Source organism: Schistocerca gregaria, chromosome X (genome assembly GCF_023897955.1).
Source record: "Schistocerca gregaria isolate iqSchGreg1 chromosome X, iqSchGreg1.2, whole genome shotgun sequence".
In the NCBI taxonomy this organism is placed as follows: domain Eukaryota; kingdom Metazoa; phylum Arthropoda; class Insecta; order Orthoptera; family Acrididae; genus Schistocerca; species Schistocerca gregaria.
Window position 1 is genome coordinate 745,479,961 of NC_064931.1, and position 27,942 is coordinate 745,507,902.

The 27,942-nt window shown below is 43.4% G+C and overlaps 1 protein-coding gene and 1 non-coding gene across 2 annotated transcripts in view; both read right to left on the minus strand.

Moving 5' to 3' along the window:
• LOC126298302 (uncharacterized) overlaps positions 1 to 27,942 on the minus strand; it is an 826,796-nt gene that overhangs the window by 773,541 nt on the left and 25,313 nt on the right. The gene's annotated exons all lie outside the window — the stretch shown is intronic.
• Trnat-ugu (transfer RNA threonine (anticodon UGU)) lies at positions 25,193 to 25,267 on the minus strand. Its single transcript has one exon. It is a non-coding gene; the product is annotated as a tRNA-Thr (tRNA).

Below are 27,942 nucleotides of genomic sequence, written 5' to 3' on the forward strand. Positions count from 1 at the left end.
TGGTCGCTCTTACTCCTCGATGATATACTGGGTCCAGTAATTTCAAAGCTGAAAGCGCCACAGGGCCATAAACCAGGTAACCAAAGTCCAGTTGGGACGAGACGAGGGCCCAGTAAATACGGAATTGAGCAGCATGAGCCACACTCCAAAAGTTGTGGGCGAGGAAGCATACAGCATTAAGCTTTCGCGTGCAGCTGGTTTTTAATTGACGAATATGGGGCAACTATGACAGCTTTTTATCGAAGAGGAGTCTCAGAAATCGAGACTATTCAACAACGTCCAAGTGCTGGGTACCCAAACAGAGTTCTTTGTCAGGACAGACTGTATTACAATGGTAGCAATATATGACTCGCGTTTTCGCGGGAGAAAATTAGACGTCATTGGAAAGAATCCTAATGGAGACCCTCCAATTGGATCCTTGAGTTGACATTAAGGCAGGACTACAGATTGGGAGTTATATCAAAAGCAAAAGTCGTTGACTTAAAGTGCAGGGGTATCACTGGTTTTACAGAGGTTACTAGCCGTTTGATAGTGATAATGAAGAGTTTAACACTCAGCACAGAGCTTCGGCAGACATTGTTCTCTTGGACACATGAGCAGCTAAGTGATGTACCAAGTCTAACCTGAAATGATCGGAGGGATAAAAACGGAAGAAAAAAAACTGTTAGGGGGCGTCGAAAGACCCAGTCATGGAGAGTAAGTAAAATGTAATGCCGCCAACCACTATCTCATTGCCTTATGTGAGTGGAAAAAGAAAATTCGCATTTTAAAAACGTCTGTTGGCTTGATGTTTCCAACCTAACCAGCGGGTTGCTTGTGGATCGTCCCTCCTGGAAATCTCACTGGTAGGGGGGAAGAGGTCCGACGATTAGAGAACCAGCATAATTGTCGGGTTACCATACATTCAAGCAGTACGCAGAGCACCTTGGTGAGACTAACGAGTCGGTATTTATCGATGGAAGTTGAGTTTTTGCCTGCTTTAAAGATAGACCTGAGTACGCAGCTCCCATTCAGTGAAATATTTATCATATACATCAGGATTACGCCGGGTAAAGGATAGAGGTACGTCTTTAATTTGTCTTTTATGCGTTCGAAAGCTAGCGGGGTAAGATGATGAAGCAAAGTGGGTCGCGAGGTATCCAGCAAAAACATACGTATCAGTAGAAATATCACCATGCGGGGGTCAGGGATTTTCTCTGCCTCGTGATGACTGGGTGTTGTGTGATGTTCTTAGGTTAGTTACTTTTAAGTAGTTCTAAGTTCTAGGGGACTGATGACCATAGATGTTAAGTTCCATAGTGCGCAGAGCCATTTGAGCCAAATACCACCATGAACCAGGAGACCTGGAACAGTTGTTGATCTCTGAAAATCCAGTGGACTATGGAACCTGATCCACACATGGGATGAAGACGCATATGTTCACGAGGAGGAGACGTAGCATCCCCATCATTCCTTCTTACTGCGTTTAATAGGGTTGCGAGCCTTTGTACAGATACATTTACATCAAAACGATGAAGGCTGTTGGTAAAGAATCTCGCTTTAAATATTCAAAAGCCTTTCGACGGCCCTGAATACCTTTTTCCACGTCTTTGGTCTACCACGATACTGTCTGCCGGTGGAGGGGGCTTGAAGGAAGGGTACCAGCAGGTCAAGCGGCGGGAATCTCACCGAAAACGTCTCCAAAATCGTATATAGAAACTGACCGAGAGGGGGCGAAGTTGACTACAGAGGTATATTTGGTAGTTGTTCCATCAAGTGACACGATCACCGGGAAGCGTTCACAGTCACAAAAGTTTTCGTATAGCGATCACTGTAGTGAAGGCAAGAGATTGGCAAAAGAAATCGATAGCTTGGCACTAAAGTGGGTACCGGTCCCGATGTTGAGGAGACCCAGACGAATATGAAAAAGAAGTCGGTCAATTAGAACGATGTAATCTTCCACAGGGGTTGGCGTACACTGACATCATTGAATAAGGGGAAGGAGGTCTAGATTTGTCGGTTTAAGGAGGATTCTACCTATGGGTAGACAACTGTTCAAATGGTAAAATATGGAATCGTTCACACTCACACTGCTATTGTTTACAATGTGGTACGCACAGTAAGTTTAAGTGGAATGACCATTTAAAGCAAGTAGTAGGAAAAGCAGTTGCCAGACAGATTCACGGGAAGAATCTTAAGGAAATGTAACTCATCCAGGAAGGAAGTGGCTTATAAGGCGCTTGTTCGACTGATTCTTGAGTACTGTTCATTAATATGGTGCTATTACTATGTGGGATTGGTAGAACAGAGAGTGAGGAGCCAACGAAGAGCGATGCGTTTCGTCACTGGATCGTTTAGTCGGTGCGAGTGCGTTATAGAGATGCTCAACAAACTCCATTGGAAGACTTTACAAGAGATATGTTGTGCATCATTGAGAGGTTTAACATTGAAATTTCGAAAGAGCACTTTCCAGGAGGATTCTGACAACATATTACTTCTTTCCACATACATTTCGCATAATGACCACGACGAGAAAATAAGTGTAATTAGAGCGAATAAAGATTCCTACTGACAGTCATTATTTCCACGCACCATTCGCTAGTGCAATAGGGGAGGGGAATTACTTAGAGGTACCAGAAGTACCCGCTGCCATACATTATTAGGCGGCTTGCGGAGTATGCAGTAGATGTAGATGTATGGAGAGTAATCCACTCACTGACGCCAGCCGTGCAAACCGCTCCAGATAATCTAGTATGGTTCCGACAGAAGGCACAGTAACCTCAAAAAGTTGGACAATGTGCATCAGCGAAATGCGTTCCTTGGAGAGCAACATTGACAGCAGAGCAGGAGGACCGTCTGCCATTGGTAGACGTTGAAGGAATGGAAGGAGACCACGATTTTAAGTTTTTTAGGAAGTAAATCGCACTCAGAATGGAGGACGACGACTCTGCAGTCAACGTTGTTGTCTGGCGGGCTTCGATGTACGCAGCATATGACGCTGAGTCCCTTTTCTCCAAATTCTCGTGTAATTCCTCACCCGTCTGTAGCGTTCACTCCCGGTGAAATGTTAAACACTGTACCATTTCCAGATGCTTATTGGGTGTTACGGTAGTATTTACATCATCAAGTTTCTTGCAAGAGAGTACCACTCGAGACTGGGTTGAAGTAATCTGGTCTGTCTGAAGAGATATTTGGAGCCGCAAGGCCACTTGTTGATAGCTTTGGTCTTTTCACTGCACGAGATATGTGCCCCGATGCCGCCTACTCTGAACGAGAGCTCTACCCAAGGGCACTGTCCAACCAGAGTAGTGGCCATTGGGTTTAATGGCCATTGCCTTGAGTTCAGGAGCCCCCAAACGAACGGGACCTACTCCTCAGCATTTAACAGCTCGGTCATCAGTAGTGCGTTCCGTGCAATTTCATTAAACCCTCGCTAACATAGGAATGTAAAATTAATGGCACTTTAAGCTGTATGAAAGATACATAACAGGTGCTGGAGATACAGAGAAATCATTCCATCTACTTCGCTCGCTGAGACACAGGCATACACGCGGAGTTTCTGCTTATCTGTACGATGTTGTGGACGTCGTAACCGTTTTATGTAGACATTTCATTTAGGTAAATAAAGATCAGCAACACTGCCTGTGCAGCCATTAATGGAAAGTGTGAGTCACAATGATGTTATAGCACTTCCCCACGGTTACGAGCTAATATGACGCACTCTCGGAACACACGACGACAGACAAAGTCTAAGAAAAAGTAAAATACATAAACTAACCTTTTGTAAGACATCCAAGCACGTGGTATGCTCCATCAGAAGAAAATAAACGACCTGTCACATAGATACGCCTATATGTGAAATATGCAACCCTTGTGAGATGCGATGAGTGAGGGAGTAACAACAATATAGTACAATCTACAACCTGTCTTCTCTCTATGAATTTTAAGCCCGTTGTTTATAGAAATCTACTCATGTTAATTTGTTGTGTGTATATACCCTGCGACTTTCGAATATGGCATTTCAGGTACAACTTTCTTCAGAACGATAATTATGGAAGCTGAATAATGAATTAAAATTCTTCAGAACGTTTGAACATTTCTCCCTTAACTTTTCATAACCGACGAAATGGAATGCTAACCTGATATTCATTCGAATCTCCTGGATGGTATCTTCGTTTTTTTTAATTGTTTGCGCTTCTATAATTCTTGACGCTTTTGACGTAGTTCTTGATACAGGATACATTTTAATCCAGCCCATATAAAATAAATCCAAATATAGCTCCAACTTTTTTCACTTTCCTCCTCAGAGACGTGTGTTTCGAGTGAAGTCTGGAATTTGTAATAGGCTAATTTTTCTTGTGAATTAAAGGTTAAAGTCATCGTTTCCACCGTGTTCTTTATTACTCTCCTTCTAAAGTTTCACCTACTGTGTGTACACAACTAACCATTTCGCCTTAAAAGGCGAATTTAAAATGCAATAAATATGTTTGGCCTTTTTTTTTCGAATAAAGACTAAGTGACCTACGCGTCTTTATTCGAAAAACTCCACAATGATCGAAGACTCATCTAGAGAATGTATTTACTTCATCAGTAAGTTGATTCCAGGTGAGACCAACATGAGTTGATTTTTTTTTATGAGAAGATTAAGTGATTTGTATGACAATATTCGTAAAGATCCACGACTGTAGACTCATTAAGGGGATGTCTTTCATTTATTAATACTGGGCAGAAATGCGTCAGTTGTATATATGTATTGAATGAAACGTTGAAGATAAAGAAATAAAGAGCCGAGATGTAAGCAACGGCTTGAACCTTTAAAAAATTCTCGGCTGTGGTACCCCATGGGCAGAAAGGTATTTACTTGTAAATTTTTCCCAAATTCGCCTTCAGCAAAAGCGCACATCACTACGTACTTAAAACGAACCATTTCACTGGTTTACCTAGACGATTGCCCTATTAGTGTTACAATGAAAGGTAGACACGAGATTACATTAAATGCCACTATCCCTCTGAATTTGTAAGCCTATACTGGGTGTGCGCCTGTCTGCGTATGTTACCAGCGCATCTGGGATGTTAATGCGGCTGCCTAAATTCGAACCGAGCTCCGCTTACATCTACAGGGCCTAACAAAAAGGTGTGGCCAAACTTTCAGGAACATTCCTCACATGTAGAGAAATAAAATGTATTACGTGGACATGGCCCCGGAAACGCTTTATTTCCATGTTAGACCTCATTTTATACTTCTCTTCATAATTATGGTAATCATGGAAACACACTGAAACGGAATGTACCAGCGTCGTAAGAAACGTTATCTTACATGAAATGTTCCAAATACTCTCTTGGTTATGTTTAGCTAAAATCTACACTAAGTTGTTATTCTTCCGTTCACCGCCATTGTTTGTTGTCCCAACTGAACGAAGCTAATGTTGACATGTGACTAACTTCATTGCTCGGGTCGGCCGCTGTGATCGAGCGGTTCTAGGCTCTTCAGTCCGGAACCACGCGGCTGGTACGGTAGCAGGTTCGAATCCTGCCTCGGGCATGGATGTGTGTGCTGTCCTTAGGTTAGTTAGGTTTAAGAAGTTCTCAGTCTAGGGGACTGATGACCTCAGATGTTAAGTCCTTTAGTGCTTAGAGCCATTAGAAACATTTCGTCGTTCTAATAACATCAATTACGTAGCGTCAGCTATTCAGTGTTCATCAAGGACTGTGCAGGTACGTAGCATTATCTGTTTAGTGTTCATGACGGACTGTGGAAGCACGTAGCATCAATTGTTTAGGGTTCATCATTGTGTTTGTTGAAGGTAGTGTGCAATGCAAGTGTACTCAAATGCGCAGTTGGCAGATGCCCACTTGGTGTAGAGATTAGTAGGTGGTAGGGCCGTGGCGCTCAACGTTTACATCGGGGGGATTTCTAGAACGTCGGTGCCGTGACAGGAAGATGTTTGAAGAATGAGACGTTTAAGCCTACCACTCGCGACTGGGGGGGGGGGGGGGGGGGGGGGGTTCTACAAGAACGCTGACGCCTCAACTGGAGGAGGAACTCCTTCGTACAGTTGACGACAATACTAGTATCAGCGTAAGACAATTAGCTCCAGCAAGCAACAGCGACCGCATTACTGTCTGGAGAGTCCTACATGAGAACCTGCTGTATCCACATCATGTACAGCGTGTGCAGGCACTATCAGCAGCTGATATTACCGCAGGGATACACTTCTGTGAATGGTTCTTTCAAGAATGTGTCAACTCTCACGTTATTACAAATGTGTTACTCACTGATGAGGCTTGTTTTCAAGGTGATCCGATTGTAAATATTCACAAATAAGCACGTATAGGCTGTTGAGAATCCTCACGAAATAATGCAATCACGTCATCATCAACGATTTTCTGTCAACGTTTGGGCCGGCATTGTTGGTGACTGTTAGAGCCACATGTTCTTCCTCCCAGGCTCAACCGAGAAACTTACCATGCTTTCTTAGAAAATATTCCACCTGTTCGTGCCTTTACGACTGCGACACTACAAGTACTTCCTGCACGAAGGACCTCGTCCTCATTTCAGTGTTACTGTTCATAGGGTGCAAAATAACCGGTTTCGTAATAGATGGAAAGACAGAGGTGGACCAATTCCTTGTCCTCCGCCCTTTCCGGACCTATATCTATATGACTTCTATATGTTGGGGGCATTTGAAAGCTCTTGGGTACAGAACCCTGATACAAGATGTATCGGGTCTTCGTGCCAGTATTGAGGAAGGCTGTGAGGCAACACTCAGTTCTTAGTGACACATTAGTACATCCACATCTACATGGTTACTGTGCAATTCACACTTAAGGGCCTGGCAGAGGGTTCATCGAACCATTTTCATACTACTTCTCTACCATCCCACTCTCGAATGGCCCGTGGGTAAAAGGAACACCTAAATCTTTCCGTTCGAGCTCTGACTTCTCTTATTTTATTATGATGATCATTTCTCCCTACGTAGATGGGTGTCAACAAAATATTTTCGCATTCGGAAGAGAAAGTTGGTGATTGAAATTTCGTAACTAGATCTCGCCGCAAAGAAAACCGCCTTTGTTTCAGTGACTGCCACCCCAACTCGAGTATCGTATAGTGATCTTCTCACCTCTATTGCACGATAACACGAAACTGGCTGATCTTCTTTGCACTTTTTCGATGTGCTCCGTCAATCCTACCTGGTAAGGATCCCACACCGCGCAGCAGTATTCTAGCAGAGGACGGACAAGTGTGATGCAGGCTGTCTCTTTAGTGAGTCATTGCGACGGTGCGTTTACATATTTTGAATATTGCTTTGAGAGAAGCGTTTCTTGCTGTGCTGGTCCGTTCTTCTACAGTGTGTTTCACACGTTTAATGTGTTGAAAAGTTGTAGAAACTGAGCTCTAAAACGGAAATAAAGCGTTTGCGGATCACTGTCTACAAAGCATATTTTCTTCTACTGCGTGCGAGGAATGTGTCTTGAAAGTCTGGCCATGCCTTTTTGTGTTTTTCGTACACCTTGTACACTCCACAAGTCACCTCATGGTGTGAGGCGGAGCATTCTTGAGTTAGATTACCATTTCCTCCCTATCATTTAGTATGGCTGGTGGGAAGAACTATTGTCGGTAAGTCTTCGTGTTCAATATAATCTCCCCGATTTTCTCCTCGTGGTTAATTCCCGAGACTTATGTGAGAGACAGTAAAGGTTCTAAGTGTTTTTGGAGCACGCACTCTCGGAATTTCGACAGGTCAAGTCGTTGTGAGTTCTAACACGCACTAAACACAGTCGTCTCATAAATAGCGCACGATACCCCAATCTTAACGTTAGACAACGACTGTTCAACTTAATGATTTGTGAGTTCAAAGCAACCACCAGCAGAATCGCACAGGCGCTGGTTAGTATTGGAGATCTGGAAGGAAAGAGGCAGGTCCTATTTGAAACTTTTCCGATACGATGATATTTTAATTCGCACTTGCGCAGCTAATCGTCGTTGTAATTTTTCAAGACTTTTCTACAGTTTATCTGTTTCCTGTTTGTTCGGATTGTATTTGCAGCGGTTTATTTGGTATTTATATTGCATTCTCAAGAAATGTGAAAAGTCATTTTGGGCCCACTTTTATTTTGGTCATCATGAATCACCTCTGGGATGATTCGGGATACGTCACGTGAATTACGGCACGCAATGCAACACTTTGAGAGGCGAGTGTTGGAATGCGAGATGCTTGGTGAATAATATTTATCTGAATATTTCGTGACAACAGCCGTGTGATGAGCTGGACCGGTTTTTCGAGATTTATGCTCGTGGCGTCAGTTTAATCGCTGGCAAAGTGAACGTAGATGCTTATCAAAATACTTTAGAAAACTGTGCCAGTAGTGTGGGAACGGAACCGAGCCTGTGCGAGCGTGGTAACAATCTCCTTCGTAAAGCAACGATTATTGCATCGAGGTTTAATGATAAATAGGAGGACGACCCAATTCAAAGTCCCAACCAAAACTGCAACGATAATCCTTCGAATGAAGTAGTGTGTGGACTTGATTCCAGATAAAATCGCACAAAAATGGGGCTCCAGAAAAGCTGCAAACGTACAATGCCCAACAGAATTTAAAAAAAAACTTTTCCGAAACTCCGCAATTACCTCCCACTGCAATGCATAAGTTTGAAATTTGGCTCAAAGATGTGCACAACTTTCCTTTATAGTGACGCAAGAGCGATCACAATTTTTGTTCTCGTGTACAGGTGAGAGCCAATAGGGACCGTTGAAAACCATTCGATGTAATCTGAATGTAATCCGAAGCAGCAAAGAATACTTAAGCTTTTTCAATCCTCCTCTTTTCCACTGACCTGTGGCGTGATCACATGGGAGTGCAACGTTAACATGTTAACATGTGCGTGAATAAAACGACAAAGGGTCCTTCAAAGTCCCCCAGTTCGGCAACACCCTCGGTGTCACAAACGTACCTTTTTTGAGCGCATTAGAAATGTATCCTATGAAATTTCGATACCAAATCAGCCTGGCGGCTGGTCTGGCGCCTGAGGGCTAGGCAACCCTTCGACACTCCTCGAGTTGGGTTTGACTACCTTCAAGCGCAGATGATCGGTTCAGACGAACCAGAGGACCTAGTCAATTCCAAGTAAACACAGTAGCTGAACGTAGCCAGTCCCAGTAACTGATCAGTACAGTTGGACCAAAGCCCTCAACCCATTCCACGTAAACACAGAGCCACCAACGGCTGGCACAGTGCCTTGTTGACAACTTGGATCCATGGCTTCGTGCGGTCTGCGTCACATTCGAACCCTACCATCAGCTCTTACCACCTGAAATCGGGACTCATCCGACCACGCCACGGTTTACCGACCGTGTATGGTCCAACCGATATGGTCACGAGCCCAGGAGAGGCGCTGCAGGCGATGTTGTGCTGTTTGAAAAGGCACTAGCGTCGGTCGTCTGCTGCCATAGCCCATTAACACCACTTTTCGCCGCACTGTCCTAACTAATATGTTCTTCGTACGTCCCACATTGATTTCGGCGGTTATTTCATGCAGTTTTGCTTGTCTGCTAGCACTGACAACTCTACGCGAACGCCGCTGCTCTCGGTGGTTAAGCGAAGGCCGTCGGGCACTGCGCTGTCCATGGTGAGAGGTAACGCCTGAAATTTGGTATTTTCGGCACACTCTTGAGACTGTTGATCTCGGAATAGTGAATTCCCTATCAATTTCCAACTACCATTCCGCTTTCAAAGTCTTTTAATTCGTTTCTTGCGGCTATAATCACGTCGGAAACACTTTCACACGATTCACCTGAGTGCGAATGACAGCTCCCCCAACGCACTGCCCTGTTATACCTTGTGTACGCGATACTAACGCCATCTGTATATGTGCATATAACTAACCCATCACTGTTGTCACCTTAGTGTAATGTGCTCACTGTTTGCATTGAACAAGAGTGGAGAGAGAATGTAACCTTGTCTCACGCCAGCATTACTAGAGAAGATATCTGAGAAAGTGTTTCTGATCCTCACTGTCGCAGTGTTCGAGAAGTGTACTGGATCAGGTATACGAGGTGTCTTGGCGTAGCCACCTTGACGTGGGTAGTCCATAGCTTTGACCATTTCACTTGTCGAATGCTTCCTTGTAATACATGACGCAAATAAACATCTTTGTATTATATTCCCTTGGCTTCTTTGTGAGCTGCCGAACGTTTAGGATCTGTTCACGGGATCTCTGCAAGGAACAAACCCAGTTTGCTCATCGGGTATTTGTGGAAGTAAGATGGTCTTCTGCCTCTTATTTAGTATTGTGAGCATGATTTTAATGGCGTGGGAGACAAGGCTATCGTTCAGTAGTAGAACTTTTTTTAAACAGTGGCATGAAAAGGGAGTAGTATCATTGCTCCGGCCAATTACCAGAAATCCAGATCTTTTAACATAGCCTACGCAGCATTTCCACGCGCAAGTTACCCATGTATCTTTAGGGCTTCAGCAATAATTTGACCCTGGCTTGGTGCCTCCAGATATCGAAACTTTTTCAGCGCGTGTTCTACTTCTAAGGACTGCTGGTTCAGTTTTTTGTGCTCTGGTACCTCGAGTCCTCAGCGAACGGCTTGATGCAGTATTCACTCCATACTTTGGCAGTGCCCTTTGCGTCTGTGGTGATATTCACTCGGTTGGCCCTAATAATCTGAGTCGTGGGTGAAAACTCCAGTGCTAGCTCAAATGGCTCTGAGCACTATGGGACTTAACATCTATGGTCATCAGTCCCCTAGAACTTAGAACTACTTAAACCTAATTAACCTAAGGACAGCACACAACACCCAGTCATCACGAGGCAGAGAAAATCCCTGACCCCGCAGGGAATCGAACCCGGGAACCGAGGCGTGGGAAGCGAGTACGCTACCGCACGACAACGAGCTGCGGACTCCAGTGCTAGCATTTGACCTTTTTGTATACTTCTGAGCTGTGGTTCTTCATCGCGTGTGCCTCTGTGCAAATTTTCTTAGTATGATCATTCTCATCTTCCCTGCAAGAGTGTTTGATTTCGTTATTCACTTTTTTTATAAGTTGTTCTCGTTGTCTTGTTGAGTCGTTTTCAATCATAGACGAAGTTTCGTTAGACATCCAGTGATGTCGCTTCACCATAATCTTTGGGATCTTGCTTACTTTATATGTGATCCATTGTTCTATCCTTATCCAATCTATGTCACAATTTATCTCTAGGTCATGTGGTCCAGTGTTTGGAAGTAGTTTCTGAGTTGGGGGTCACGTGCTGTCAGCCTTTTCGACTTTATTCTAGCCACTGGGTTACTCAGCTTAATTTTAAGGTACGCCTACAGTAGACGCTGATCAGATCAGCATTCGGCACCAGGTTTTGTTTTGACGTAGCGGAAAGAGGTTCTCCCTCTCTTATCAACAAAGATGTAGTCCATTTGGTCCTTTTGATGTTCATTATGGGAAACTCACATAAAGAGACAGTGAATGTGATGATTAAACATGATATTCGGTATGGAAAAGTTATTGTAGGTTACAAACTGTAGAAATCAGCTGTCTCGCTCATTGAGTATTCGCGGGCCATATTGTCCCACAGTCTCTCGCAAGTGGTTCCGACCTTAGCATTGCAATCTCCCAATATGAACATGGCTCCTCTAGGTTTCATGACAGTGATGGTACCTTCTATGTTTTCATAGAAGTCTGCAATTCCATGGCCGTCTGCAGCATTGGTGGGCATAAGATGTTATTTATATGGTTTCGTAGTGAGGGTGAGGGTCAATATTATCTCGTTGATAGGTCTGTATGCCTCAACATGTTGCGACATACTCTTGCTGGCAAGAAGCGCGACGCCATTCTGCTCTGAAGAATCCGCTCCTGCAATGTAAGTGACGTGATCATCAGTTTCAAAATACGCACAGCCTTTCCAGTGAGTTTGTGATAAGCCACAGATGTCAATAAGTTGCTTCTTTATTTGTCGTTCCACAAGGCGAAGTTTCCCCATCCTAAGAAATCCTCTCGCTTTCCGTGTAGCTGTTATTTGAACTTTGCGACGTTGGTCTGTCCTTGATCACTCAGTAGCAGAGTGGCCGTACTACGCCTGATCGCTCACCTCTGCACGTCCTCTCACTTAGTCTGGCCCGGACCGTTCCCATGATGCGTTCGCGGGATTTTAATCCTCTCCTCTTGCCTTCCTGATCTTTATGCCGATGGTGCCTGCTTTTAGGGGCAGTTTCCCACTCAAAGGGCAAGACGGTGCCCACGCCTCTATCCGCTTATCAGCCCTCCGAGGAGGCCTTTGATGCTGTTCTTTTGCAAGGGCTACTTGCACATAGATGCGTATATGTTGTTTATCCTGAGTATTATCGTCAAAAAATGGTTCAAATGGCTCTGAGCACTATGAGACTTAACTTCTGAGGTCATCAGTCCCCTAGAACATAGAACTACTTAAACCTAACTAACCTAAGGATGTGCTAATAGTAAACTGCAGGAGCGTCTATAGAAAGGTCCCAGAACTGCTCTCATTAATAAACGGTCACAACGCCCATATAGTACTAGGAACAGAAAGTTGGCTGAAACCAGACGTAAACAGTAATGAAATCCTAAACTCTGATTGGAATGTATACCGCAGAGATAGGCTGGACAGTGAAGGGGGAGGCGTGTTTATAGCGATAAGAAGTGCAATAGTATCGAAGGAAATTGAGGGAGATTCGAATTGTGAAATGATTTGGGTGAAGGTCACGGTTAAAGCAGGCTCAGACATGGTAATTGGATGTCTCTATAGGCCCCCGGGCTCAGCAGCTGTTGTGGCTCAGCACCTGAAGAATAATTTGGAAAATATTTCGAGTAGATTTCCCCACCATGTTATAGTTCTGGGTGGAGATTTTAATTTGCCGGATATAGACTGGGAGACTCAAACGTTCATAACGGGTGGCAGGGACAAAGAATCCAGTGAAATATTTTTAAGTGCTTTATCTGAAAACTACCTTGAGCAGTTAAACAGAAAACCGACTCGTGGCGATAATATATTAGACCTTCTGGTGACAAACAGACCCGAACTATTTGAATCAGTTAATGCAGAACAGGGAATCAGCGATCATAAAGCGGTTACTGCGTCGATGATTTCAGCCGTAAATAGAAATATTAAAAAAGGTAGGAAGATTTTTCTGTTTAGCAAAAGTGACAAAAAGCAGATTACAGAGTACCTGACGGCTCAACACAAAAGTTTTGTCTCAAGTGCAGATAGTGTTGAGGATCAGTGGACAAAGTTCAAAACCATGGTACAATATGCGTTAGATGAGTATGTGCCAAGCAAGATCGTAAGAGATGGAAAAGAGCCACCGTGGTACAACAACCGAGTTAGAAAACTGCTGCGGAAGCAAAGGGAACTTCACAGCAAACATAAACATAGCCAAAGCCTTGCAGACAAACAAAAATTACGCGAAGCGAAATGTAGTGTGAGGAGGGCTATGCGAGAGGCTTTCAATGAATTCGAAAGTAAAGTCCTATGTACTGACTTGGCAGAAAATCCTAAGAAATTTTGGTCCTATGTCAAAGCGGTAGGTGGATCAAAACAAAATGTCCAGACACTCTGTGACCAAAATGGTACTGAAACAGAGGATGACAGACTAAAGGCCGAATTACTAAATGTCTTCTTCCAAAGCTGTTTCACAGAGGAAGACTGCACTGTGCTTCCTTCTCTAGATTGTCGCACAGTTGACAAAATGGTAGATATCGAAGTAGACGACAGAGGGATAGAGAAACAATTAAAATCGCTCAAAAGAGGAAAGGCCGCTGGTCCTGATGGGATACCAGTTCGATTTTACACAGAGTACGCGAAGGAACTTGCCCCCCTTCTTGCAGCGGTGTACCGTAGGTCTCTAGAAGAGCGAAGCGTTCCAAAGGATTGGAAAAGGGCACAGGTCATCCCCGTTCTCAAGAAGGGACGTCGAACAGATGTGCAGAACTATAGACCTATATCTCTAACGTCGATCAGTTGTAGAATTTTGGAACACGTATTATGTTCGAGTATAATGTCTTTTCTGGAGACTAGAAATCTACTCTGTAGGAATCAGCATGGGTTTCGAAAAAGACGATCGTGTGAAACCCAGCTCGCGCTATTCGTCCACGAGACTCAGAGGGCTTTAGACACGGGTTCACAGGTGGATGCCGTGTTTCTTGACTTCCGCAAGGCGTTTGACACAGTTCCCCACAGTCGTTTAATGAACAAAGTAAGAGCATACGGACTATCAGATCAATTGTGTGATTGGATTGAGGGGTTCCTAGATAACAGAACGCAGCACGTCATTCTCAATGGAGAGAAGTCTTCCGAAGTAAGAGTGATTTCAGGTGTGCCGCAGGGGAGTGTCATAGGACCGTTGCTGTTCACAATATACATAAATGACCTGGTGGATGACATCGGAAGTTCACTGAGGCTTTTTGCAGATGATGCTGTGGTGTATCGAGAGGTTGCAACAATGGAAAATTGTACTGAAATGCAGGAGGATCTGCAGCGAATTGACGCATGGTGCACGGAATGGCAATTGAATCTCAATGTAGCGAAGTGTAATGTGATGCGAATACATAGAAAGATAGGTCCCTTATCATTTAGCTACAAAATAGCAGGTCAGCAACTGGAAGCAGTTAATTCCATAAATTATCTGGGAGTACGCATTAGGAGTGATTTAAAATGGAATGATCATATAAAGTTGATCGTCGGTAAAGCAGATGCCAGACTGAGATTCATTGGAAGAATCCTAAGGAAATGCAATCCGACAACAAAGGAAGTAGGCTACAGTACACTTGTTCGCCCAATGCTTGAATACTGCTCAGCAGTGTGGGATCCGCACCAGGTAGGGTTGATAGAAGAGATAGAGAAGATCCAACGGAGAGCAGCGCGCTTCGTTACAGGATCATTTAGTAATTGCGAAAGCGTTACGGAGATGATAGATAAACTCCAGTGGAAGACTCTGCAGGAGAGACGCTCAGTAGCTCGGTACGGGCTTTTGTTAAAGTTTCGAGAACATACCTTCACCGAAGAGTCAAGCAGTATATTGCTCCCTCCTACGTATATCTCGCGAAGAGACCATGAGGATAAAATCAGAGAGATTAGAGCCCACACAGAAGCATACCGACAATCCTTCTTTCCACGAACAATACGAGACTGGAATAGAAGGGAGAACCGATAGAGGTACTCAGGGTACCCTCCGCCACACACCGTCAGGTGGCTTGCGGAGTACGGATGTAGATGTAGATGTAGATCACACACGTCCATGCCCGAGGCAGAATTCGAACCTGCGACCGTAGCTGTTGTTCGGTTCCAGACTGTAGCGCCTAGAACACCCCGGCCGGAATATTATCTTCGTCTTTTTATATTCCGCGTACGGTATGAAATAGATGGTTTTCTACAGTTGGTTTTTTTGACACGTTCTTGGACATTCATTTTATGTCTGTGAGATAAAGGTCCATATGTGGTTTCCAACTCAGCATTTTATAACTTCGACGTGACATATACATATGTTTACACTGTTATTTTGAAAGCTTTACTTATATTGACACTTAGATATTGCTGATGCTGTCCTTTTGCGCATAGATGCATATTACTTTAGTTTACTTATTTATGGTGTTGTAGTTTCTTTCCTACATCTAGCATTTTCTACAGTTAATTTTCTAGTTTGGTAAGTTACTTCAGGATTGTGCAATTTAGTGTATCATCTAACTCACCAATTTTTAATCAAGGAATACTTATTTAATGATTTTATTAATACATATTACATTTGTACAACGCATAGAATGGAAATTCGTTATAGTATGTGACAATGGATATATCTGTTGGTTTTTATCAAATGATTACTGTAAATTGACTTATATAGTATTGTCCTCGTGTTCGGTTTTTTTTTTTTTTTTTCAATCTGTCTTTGTACTTGCATGGTTAGTAAGCTGTTTGTGCACACAGTCCCGAAGACAGCGTATAGAGTCACCGAAACTGATTGCACTATAATAACATAACATTAAAATGACGGCTGTAGGTGTTTCATTTTATTATTTATACCGGTGGCCATTTGGTATGCGATCGCAGTTTAACGTCACCCCCAGGACTAGCGTGGTAGTCATGGGTTCAAATACAGGTGCTGAGAGCAGTTATCTGTCTCTCTGTCCGACACCATAAGCATTTCTAGATGCACCATCCGGTTCTTCGGCCTATGCGTTTTGATCACTTTCTGCTGCCACAATGTTTGTGGAGTCCAATACTATCCTCTTGTTTCCTGTGCATATCCAGGTTGTGAGGCATCCATAGCAGTTATTAAATAAGACAAATCGCATCTCTGCCATAATATCCTTTATTAATAATCCTACTACACTGAAGCACCGAAGAAACTGATATAGACATGGGTATTCAAATACAGAGATATTAAACAGGCAGAAGACGGTGCTGCTGTCGGCAACGCAATATGAGACAACAAGTGTCTGGCGCAGTTATTAGATCGGTTACTGGTGCTACAATGGGAGGTTATTAAGAGTTCAATGAGTTTGAACCTGGTGTTGTAGTCGGCGCACGAGCGATGGGACACAGCATCTCCGAGGTAGTGATGAAGTAGGGATTTTCCCCGTACGATCTTTTCACGAGAGTACTGTAAATATCAGGAATCCAATAAAACATCAAATCTCCAACATCGCTGCGGCCGGAAAAATATCTTGCAAGAACCGTACCAACGACGACTGAAGAGGAAGTGCAACCCTTCCGCAAATTGCTGCAGATTTCAATACTGGGTCTTCAACAAGTGTCAGCGTGCAAACCGTTCAACTTAACATCATTGATATGAGCTTCCTGAGCCGATAGCTCACTCGTGTACCCTTGATGACTGCACGACACAAACCTTTACGCACCGCCTGGGCCCGTCAACACCGACATTGGAGTATTGAGGACTGAAACATGTTGTCTGGACGGACGAGTCTTCTTTCAAATTGTGTCGAGCGGATGGACGTGTACGGGTATGGAGACAACCCATTGAATCCATGGACCCTGCATTCGTCAGGGGACTGTTCAAGCTGGTGGAGGCTCTCTAATGATGGAGGGTGTGTACAGTGGTACGGGATGCATGATACATCTAGATACGACCCTGACAGGTGACACGTACGTAAGCGTCCTGTCTGATTAACTGCGTCCGTTCATGCCCATTTTACATTCTGACGGACTTGGGCAATTCCAGCAGGACAATGCGACATCCCACAAGTCCAGAATTGCTACAAAGTGGATCCAGGAACACTCTTCTGAGTTTAAACACTTCCGCTGGCCATCCAACTCCCCAGACATTAAGATTATTGAGCATATATGAGATGCCTTGCAACGTGCTGATCAGAAGAGAACTCCACCCCGTCGTACTCTTACGGATTTATGGACAACCCTGCAGGATTCATGCTGTCAGTTCCTCCCTGTGCTACTTCAGATATTAGTCGAGTCCATGCCACGTCGTGTTGCGGTTCTTCTGCGTGCTCGAGGGGGCACTACACGATATTATGCAGGTGTACCAGTTTCTTTGGCTCTTCAATTTTGCATTGGAAGATAAAACCTGAGTTTCGATGCATCAATCCTGAATCTTAAAATATTTAAGCACAATGTAATAACCATGAATTATAAGGCATGACATCTTTAGATACCATGTGGTAAAATCACTAATTCGACGGTACGTAACAGCCTTGAACATGAATGCAGAATAACCCAACAGTGCATTACAATTAAATTTTGCATGTTCTACCTTACACAAATGCAAGCTGAAAATACATACACTCGCTGCATTTCCAACATGGACCAGTAATTGCGAACTGTAGTAGGAAGGCACGTTCCGCTTATAATCGAATACGTAATGACTAGGCAGTGCTTTTTATGTCTCCTACGACTTTCACATCTTTGGGTAACGGATTTTGTACCGTCGTATTTCGTACTCCATGTGTGTTTATTTTTACCTTCCATTTGTGCAGTGGATGCTTGACTGCGATTGTTTATCTCCCGCACGGTATAGATTTTCAGGACCCGAGTGTTACCACATTCACAATTCATTGTGTAAGCTTGACGTCTTGGACAGGGTTTACTAAGACTGTTTACGTATTTCCGTTATGTGCTGAATTGCAGATGGTGGTCATATTCCGTATTCGCATGAATGTTTTAATTATCAGGTTTGTCAATGGATATACCTTCTGTATGGTTTGACGACGCTTTTAAATACGTGACAGTTTGTTATTGCAGGTCAGGGGACTGCGGTAATTGACCTTGTCTGGAAGTGAGTATTTGAGCTTCACTTACGCCTTGGCATTGTGGGTTTACCTCTTAGGCTACTAGTGTTCCGACGTAGGTTGTCTTTAGGTATTCGCTCTGACTTGCACTCTTTCGTTTTTATGACTAATAAGTGGTTTGATCATTCCGTTCTCACAGTCAAGTTCGTTATGTAGCGGTGACATGGTGCTTTTGACATGTGATAACTAAATATCTAATCCCTTACAGTTAACAGTTGTTAATGTGTATTGGGCATTGAAATTTTATGGGCTTCAATGTCGAAGGTTTAACTGAAACAGTTAAATTTTCGTAACAGGTCCGATGGCTCAAGTACAATTGGAAGCTGGTAGCTTACACTTTCCCATGTGGCTGCAATTGTCCGTGTCAAAGTGATCTATGCTTCTACGAAACAGTTTTACTGTCGTGGTATTAACTATAATAACTTTCAGTTCATTTATATCTGGTCTGTTTCAGAAATATAATCCCGTTTGATAGAGGCATGAGGATGAAGGATGAAACCCTTGAAACCAGTAGCACTATAAATTAAGGAAATTTTAGAGGAGGTGAAGTTTTATTTACTGCTCACTCCTTCTATCTCAAAAGTATTCATTTCGCGTGTTTAGGAATCGCGATGGCATAACTGCAAAAAGGAGAAGACATAATCGATAGAAGGTGAGCAATTCCTAGTTTGTATTTCACCGTTCAGATTTTTCAAAGTTTTCAGTAAGCTCAGAGCGGATTTCTTTCCCAGACGTTTTCAAGCCGTAGCACTTCTTCCGTATTGACCTCACATTCGACAGAACATTAAACAGAGGTGACAACAGCCATGGGATACCTCATGATATCGTGTCGGACCTATTGTTGGTCGGCGTACGAGACATGGACTCAACAAGTCTTTGGAAGTTGCAAGCAGAAATATTCAGCCACGCTGCCTCTATAGACGCCCATAATTGCGAAAGTGTGGCCGATGCCGGATTTAGTGTACGAACTAACCTCTCGATTATGTCCCATAAATGTTCGATAGGATTCATGTAGGGCGATCTGGGTGGCCAAATCGTTCACTCGAATTGCCCATAACCTTTTTCAAACCCATCGCGAACAGTTGTGCCCTGTTGATAAGGAGCATTGTCATCCATAAAAATTCCATCGTTGTTTGGGAACGTGAAGCCCATAAATGACTGCAAATGATCTCCAAGCAGCCGAACATAAGCAAAAACATTCAACGATATTTTGGTTGGACCAGAGGACCCAGTCCATTCCATGTAAAAACAGCTCACATTATTATGGAGCCACCACCAGTTAGAACAGTGCCATGGTTTCGTGGGATCTGCGCTACACTAGATACCTGCCATCAGCTCTTACCAACTGAAATCGGGACCAGACTACGGTTTTTCTGTCGTCTAGGATCCAACCGATATGGTCACGAGCCCAGGACAGGAGCTTCAGGCGGTGTCGTGCTGTTAGCAAAGACACTCGCGTTCATCGTCTGCTGCCATAGACCATTAACGCCACATTTCGCCGCACTGTCTTAACGGAAACGTTCGTTGTACGTCCCATATTGATTTCTGCGGTTATTTCACACAGTGTTGCTTGTCTGTTAGCACTGACAACTCTAAGCAAAACGCCGCTGCTCTCGGTCGTTAAGTGAAGTCCGTCGGCCATTGCGTTGTCTGTATGAAATGTAATGCCTGAAATTTGCTATTCTCGGCACACTCATGACACTGTGGATCTCGGAATACTGAATTCCGCAACGAGTTCCGAAACAGAATGTCCCATTCATCTAGCTCATGCCTGCGGCCATAATAAAGTTGGAAACTTTTTTACACGAATCACCGGAATACAAATGACAGCTGCTCCGATGCACTGCCCTCATATACCCTGCGTACGCGAAACTGCCACCATCTGTATATGTGCATAGCGCTATTTCATGACTTTTGTCACCTCAAGGTAAACCCTCAACAAAAACGAGTGCAAGGCCAGACGAAAGACGGCGCGTTGTTACGTCGGGCGGGTAAGCCTCTGGCGCGCAGCTCATGGCTCGTCAGTAATTCGTTTATGACGTAACGGGAGCGGCCCTCGGCCGGTGCTTCGATTACTCGGAATAGCTGCGAGAAATGTGCCGAGCCAGCTCCTCAGCGCCGGCGCTTCCACCGTAAACATGAATCTCTGCTAACGAGGTTTGCTTAAGGGAGTTTATCCGATAAGCAAGTGTTTGCGCTCGCGCCCAAGTTTCATTCTCTTCTTCGAGGAAATTTCTATCACCCAGCGTACCTGCCTCCACAGCAAATTTGCGCTTACCTTCGTGTAAGAAGCAAATATCAAAATATTTTGTCTTTCCACTGTCAGCCGTCATTATCTACTGCATCATCTAGGAGCAAATTCTACAGTAAATGTCTTCGTCCCAGAAATACTTGTGCCAATCTCAGACATAATTATATTACAGTTTTTATAGAATTAAAGAAGCTCAGTTTAGCACTGGTTAATCCGTATTGAAAAGATCGTTCCGTATACTTTCTAGAGCACATTTTGCGTACTTAAGTGCCTTATCCTGACTTTCAACCTACAGAGATGATCGTGAGAATCCACCATTACTGTCTTGAGTAGGCTTCAGATGGATGTGGTCTACAGTGACAGCAATTATTACATACTAAATGTAATTTATTTACTCTAGTGTTACGAATAACGCTAAAAGTGAGGAGAAAATGGTTCAAATGGCTGTGAGCACTATGGTACTTAACAGCTGAGGTCATCAGTCCCCTAGAACTTAGAACTACTTAAACCTAACTAACCTAAGGACATCACACACATCCATGCCAGATGCAGGATTCGAACCGGCGACCACAGCGGTCGCGCGGTTCCAGACTGAAGCGCCTAGAACCGCTCGGAAACTCCGGCCGGTAAAAGTGAGGAGAAAAGCGGACAAAGATGCCTGGTACATATTGGGAAATCGTTATGAGGCATCAGAAAGGAAGCCGCGCTTTGAATTGGTATTTCATGATTTAATTTTTGTTAGTGTGCAGTGTTGCGTTTTCATTCTGACTTGGTAGTGCAAATATTAACCAGTTGGCACACGGAAAGTGAAACACATAAAATTCTTACCGCATACGTTGATAAATATTGAATTATTTGCTTGAATATTTATCATTTCGCGTTTCACGTTCTTTCCTTTTTACTAATAACCGCTTCTCTTCAAACAGTATACTTTAAAATAAAAAGCGATCTGTGTCTTCAAATAAGTCTCGCGTTTGAATAAGAGATACAGTATTACACACTGTGAATCTGTATTTTAACACGTTACAGAACAACCCATCTTGCCTAGCACATATTCGAACATTACGTTATGTTACATAGAGTAACAACGGTACCTACAGTACACTAGCAATTTTAGAGCGTCGAAAAATGTGTAACGTTCATAATATTGCAATGAATAAACAGCTTATATTCACAGTGTCAGCCCACGTTGAGAGCTTGACCTTTACACTCAACAATTAATTTATGTACTTTGATTAAATAAAAGAAATACAGACAGAGAAAAATAAATGTAAATATCTGAAAGCATACTGTAGGAGGACTTCGTTTCAAACGGCATATCGTCACAAAATTCCAGACAGCGCTTTGGTGTTCAACGTAGAATGCATGCGCGGGTGAGAAGCCAACTTCATCACAATTATCTCTCTGCTCATCCTGACGATGGAAATGCTTCCAGCTACCACTGTGTAACCGACTGGCTTCTCGCAGGCATCGAAGCGCATCCATTATTCAGTGACCTCTGAGGCGTATGACATGCGTATAGGTACTCCTGAATAACTCTAATCACTGACTTCAAAAGTAAATATCACTATTTCGGTAAAAAGGAGAGGAAATTCGGCTTCAGGCCTTGACACTATGACTCACTGCACGGATTTCTGCTCTGAACGTCATCCCAATATTCTCGTCAGGTAACCTTGCCTCAAACACGAACGTGGATCCATTATTTAACAGACTCAGAGACGATTGAGTACAGTCAGCCCCGACTATAGCTCCTGACATCTCTCATCATTAAACCAATGCTTAACTAAAAATTTATGGGAACTGCCGTTCCAGAATTCAACAGACAGCACACATTTGAGATCTTTAGTACGATATTTGCTCCCGTCTTTGTTCCACTTAAACTCGCCTGAAGTTATAACCTGTGAACGAAATATTGTGCTGCATTTCACTTAGGAAAAAGCTCTAGAATTTCAAAATTCATTTCCGCTTGAGTCCTTGTCACTTGTTAAATGTATAGTACATACGAAGTCATGTTTCCCAACATAGAAGTTGCTGTCTCGTCATACGTTCTTCCTTATTCGTCGCTCGCATTCGGGAGGACGACGGTTCAATCCCGTCTCCAGCCATCCTGATTTAGGTTTTCCGTGATTTCCCTAAATCGTTTCAGGCAAATGCCGGGATGGTTCCTTTGAAAGGGCACGGCCGATTTCCTTCCCAGTCCTTCCCTAACCCGAGCTTGCGCTCCGTCTCTAATGACCTCGCTGTCGACGGGACGTTAAACACTAACAACCACCACTTATTCGTCGCCGGCTGAAGTGGCCGTGCGGTTGTAGGCGCTGCAGTCTGGAACCGCGAGACCGCTACGGTCGCAAGTTCGAATCCTGCCTCGGGCATGGATGTGTGTGATGTCCTTAGGTTAGTTAGGTTTAACTATTTCTAAGTTCTAGGGAGCTAATGACCTCAGAAGTTGAGTCCCATAGTGCTCAGAGCTATTTGAACCAACCTCATTCGTCGTCGAAGTGAAAATGTGGAGTTTCAATAACACAATGAAAACATATCGGAATGGAACAGTAGGCACACTTGACAAATGTTGCAACCGGATCTGCCACATCATTTTCGATGTACACAGTGATCGCATTACCAAGATTCTGCTTCTACATCTACATACATACTGCGCAAGCTACCGTACGGTGTATGGCGGAGAGCACCACGGACAGATACTAATCATTTCCTTTCCTATTCCACTCGCAAATAGAGCAAGGGAAAATGACTGTCTAAAAGCCTTCGTATGACCCCTACTTCCTCACAACTTATCTTCGTGGTCCTTACGCAAAATGTATTCTGGCGACAGTAGGCGTCAAATGCCGATCCTCGCAATCGTGCCTCGCGAAAAGAACGTCGTCTTCCCTCTAAGGCTTCACATTTGAGTTCACGATGCACTTTCTCCCTAACACCTATGTACTGATCGAACCTACTGGTAACATAGCTAGCAGCTTGTCTCTGAATTGCGTCAGTGTCTTCCTTTAATCTGCCCTGATGGAGATTCTAGACACTCGAGCAGTACTCAAGAATAGGTCGCCTGCTGTATGAGTGAGCTATACTTTCCCAAACTTCTCCTAAGAAACGAAGTCGAGCATTCGCTTTCCCTACTACCAACCTGACATGTTGGTTCAATTTCATATCGCTTTGCAATCGATCTGACTGAGTCAAGTAGCACCCTTCTAAAGCTGTATCCGAACGTTAAAGGAATGAGCTTGAAGAAAGACAACTTCTCAGCCAGTATCTCATTTGTAAAACTTTTATTTATGGTTCAGGTAAACAGAGTAACGTCATCTGACCTGTAAATAGTGTACGTAAAATGTAAAACATATTACATTATGAAAATTGTCATAGATATGATACATAGAATGAATTATTATTACATAGACCTCAGTACAGGTAAATACTGGTTTTAACGTTGAAGATATTGTACGTACTGCTTTTAATTTTCGTATGCCAATGCATATTACGTCAACTGTCCAGCTACGTAAGATATTAAGTACATTTAAACTCAAATTGGGCATATATATTAACCTATACTGAAATATCTGCAATAATAATTCAAGCTATGTATCATATTTATGACATGTACGCTAGTTCTTGTCATGTGATATATTCTACACTTTATGTACACTGTCCACAAATCTGCCGAGGGAAAATCTGTTTACCGAAGCCGGTTATCTTAAATAAAAGTTTCGTAAGTGCGATCTTGGCTGAGAAATTGTCTATCTTCAAGTTGAATAATTACAGATTGCTCATCATTATTCAGATTCATTAATTTAACGTTGCAGTATTGTTTTTACAACTCATCTGCATTAACTTTCATTTTTCTACATTTAGGGCTCACTGCCATTGATCACACCAACTAGAAAATCTGTCTAATTCATCTTGTATACTACTACAGTCACTCAACGACGAAACCTTGCCATACATCTCAGCGTCATCAGCAAACTGCCGTAAATTGCTGTTCACCCTGTCCACCAGATCATTTATGTATTTAGAGAATAAGAACGGTCCAATTACACTTCATTGGGGCACTCCTGACAATACCTTTGTCTCTGATAGACATTCGTCGTAGAGGACAACATACTGGATTCTATTATTTAAAAAGTCATCGGGCCACTCATATATCTGGGAATCGGAACTGTATGCTCGGCCCTTCGTCAAGAGTCAGCAGTGAAGCATTATGTGGAACTCTTTCCGGAAATCGAGGAATATGGAATCTGCCTGTTGCACTCTATCCTTGATTTGTAAGATGCCATGTGAGAAAAGGATAAACTGAGTTCGCATGAGCGATGCTTTCTAAATCTGTGCTTTTCTGCCTGAAGGAAATTTATTATATTCGAACTCATAATGTGTTGAAAAATTCTGCAACAGACCGATGTTAGGGATGTTGGTCTCTAATTATGTGGGTCTCTTCTTTCACCTTTCTTTCAGTCGTTTGGGTCTTTGCGCTGCACGAGAGTTTCACAATAAATGGAATCTAAGCAAGGGCCAATGACGCAGAGTACTCTCTGTAAAACCGAAATGGAATTCCATCTGGATTTGGCCACTTATTTGATTTCAACTCTTCATCACGCTGTGACTTAACAACTTCACTGAAATTAAGATTAAATATTACTACCTTCAGTTGCTGACGGACGTTGATATATATCAACGGAGACAGGTGAAAATGTGTACCCTGACCGGGACTCGAACCCGGGACCTCCTGCTTACATGGCAGACGCTCTATCCATCTGAGCCACCGAGGGCACAGAGAATAGTGCGACTGTAGGGACTATCTCGCGCACGCTTCCCGCGAGACCCATATTCTCACCATATATGAAGGGCTTATTTCAAAAGTGGTACAAGTTCATTTTTGTTCATTCTGAGATACAGAGTCCTAAAGTTAATGAGCGCTGAAAAATCTGCAGTTGAGATACCAGAAATATTCAAGTATATATACTGGAATATTTCTGGTATATCAACTGCAGATTTATCAGCGCTCATTTAACTTCACAACTCTGTATCTCAGAATGAACAAAAGTGGACTTTTACCACTATTGAAATATGCCCTTCATTTGTCCCCACACTGCATTCGTAGTGTCCCTACCCAACACACTCATTACTAGTGGAAGACATTCTTACCAAGTCTCGTAAGAGTTCGGGTAATATGTGTGCATCCGCACGGAAGAAGAAGGTCATGGCCGGTATTGCCAGAACAATATACTTATATGGATATAAGGATATACTTCAATGAAACTCTGTATTTGCACTGTGATGAAGAATAATGCCAGGAAGCACGACAACACAGAGACTTTTACTTTGCGAAATACGACTGTGTAACTACAGTATGTGTTAACATATGTGGTTTAAAGCAGATGTCTAGCTTTTTCCTAAACAGTACGTTATTTATGACTGTAAAGAATCTAAGAGTGATGATTATTTGTGAGTGGTGTTGTATCTTCGGCCATCTACATCTTCATCTACATCTATATCGAAACTCTGGAGGCCACCATACGGTGCGTGTACCCTGTACTACTACTAGTCTTCCTGTTCCACTCCAAATAGAGCGATGGAAAAACGACTGTCTGCATGCCTCCGTATGAGCCCTAATTTCTCGTATCTTATCTTCTTGATCCTTTTGCGCAGTGTATGTTGGCGGCAGTAAAATCGTTCGACAGTCAGCTTCAAATGCCGGTTCTCTAAATTTTCTCAATAGTGAAACTTCCTGGCAGATTAAAACTGTGTGCCCTACCGAGACTCGAACTCGGGACCTTTGCCTTTCGCGGGCAAGTGCTCTACCAACTGAGCTACCGAAGCACGACTCACGTCCGGTACTCACAGCTTTACTTCTGCCAGTATCCGTCTCCTACCTTCCAAACTTTACAGAAGCTCTTCTGCGAAACTTGCAGAACTAGCACTCCTGAAAGAAAGGATACTGCGGAGACATGGCTTAGCCACAGCCTGGGGGATGTTTCCAGAATGAGATTTTCACTCTGCAGCGGAGTGTTTCGCAAAAATAACGTCGCCTTCCCTTCAGGGATTCCCATTTGAGTTCCAGAAACATTTCCGCAACACTTACGTGTTGTTCTGCCCTACCGGTAACAAATCTAGCAGCCAGTCTCTGAATTGTTTTGATGTCTTCCTTCAGCCCGACCGGTACATATCAGAAACACCCGAGCTGTCCTCAAGAATAGGTCGCACCAGCGTCCAGTAGGCCGTCTCCTTTACACCGAACCACTCTTATCTCAAATTCTACCAATAAACTGAAGTAGACCATTTGCCTTCGCTACCACAGTTCTCACGTGCTCGATCCATCCCATATCGCTTTGCAACGTTACGCCCAAATATGTAAACTACTTGACTGTGCCAAGCAGGACACTAGCAATATTGTATCCGAATGCTACTCGTTTGATCTTTTTACTCATCCTCATTAACTTACATTTTTCCACATCTGAAGGTAGCTGCCATTGATCACACCAACAGGAAATTTTGTCCAAATCTTCTTGTATCTTCCCACAGTCACCCACCGTACTCCATGGCATAATCAGCAAACAACCGCAGATTACTGCCCACCCTGTCCGCCAAATCATTTATGTATACAGAGAACAACAGCGATCTTACCACTGTGTTGCTTTGGTCTTTATATTACTTTGAAACAGCGATTGTACATAAATAACAAGTACTACAGGTAAACGACATTAATAGGTGGTAGAATAGACACATATCAATATTTAAAATGAGCTTCCGAGCGGCGGTACTTCTCTTGTAAGCAAGACAAGAAACCAGTTATACTCTGAACGTATCTGTGTGCACATTACGTATTCAACATTAACATTTGGTGGATGTCTAAGAAAAAAACGAGTGTATTGTGGTCGTTATAATTAGCAGCTATCTGATGTGTGAAAAATACCTTCAGTGCAGCTCTTCATATTGTCTCCAAGTAGAATGGAAAATATGGTGCAGCAGTTTGTAAAATTCAGACCTGAAAGAGAAAAATAAGACACAGGGAGAGACAGAGGGGGGGGGGGGGGGGGGGGGGCAGGTTCGTCGCGTAGCTATGGAACTGTTTCTCGTGAGATACTAGTGCTAGCCCGCATCTCGTGGTCGTGCGGTAGCGTTTTCGCTTCCCACGCCCGGGTTTCCGGGTTCGATTCCCGGCGGGGTCAAGGGTTTTCTCTGCCTCGTGATGGCTGGGTGTTGTGTGGTGTCCTTAGGTTAGTTAGGTTTAAGTTGTTCTAAGTTCTAGGGGACTGCTGACCATAGATGTTAAGTCCCACAGTGCTCAGAGCCATTTGAACCATTTTTCACTAGTGCTAGTCCGTGAATGCTTCTCCACTTTGAATTGTGTCTTCACGCTCAAAGTTGATCAACTCAGTGGAAATGGCTGAGAAAAGTTGTTAGTACTTGATATCTGCTGTATGCCATGGCATCCGGAAACCATT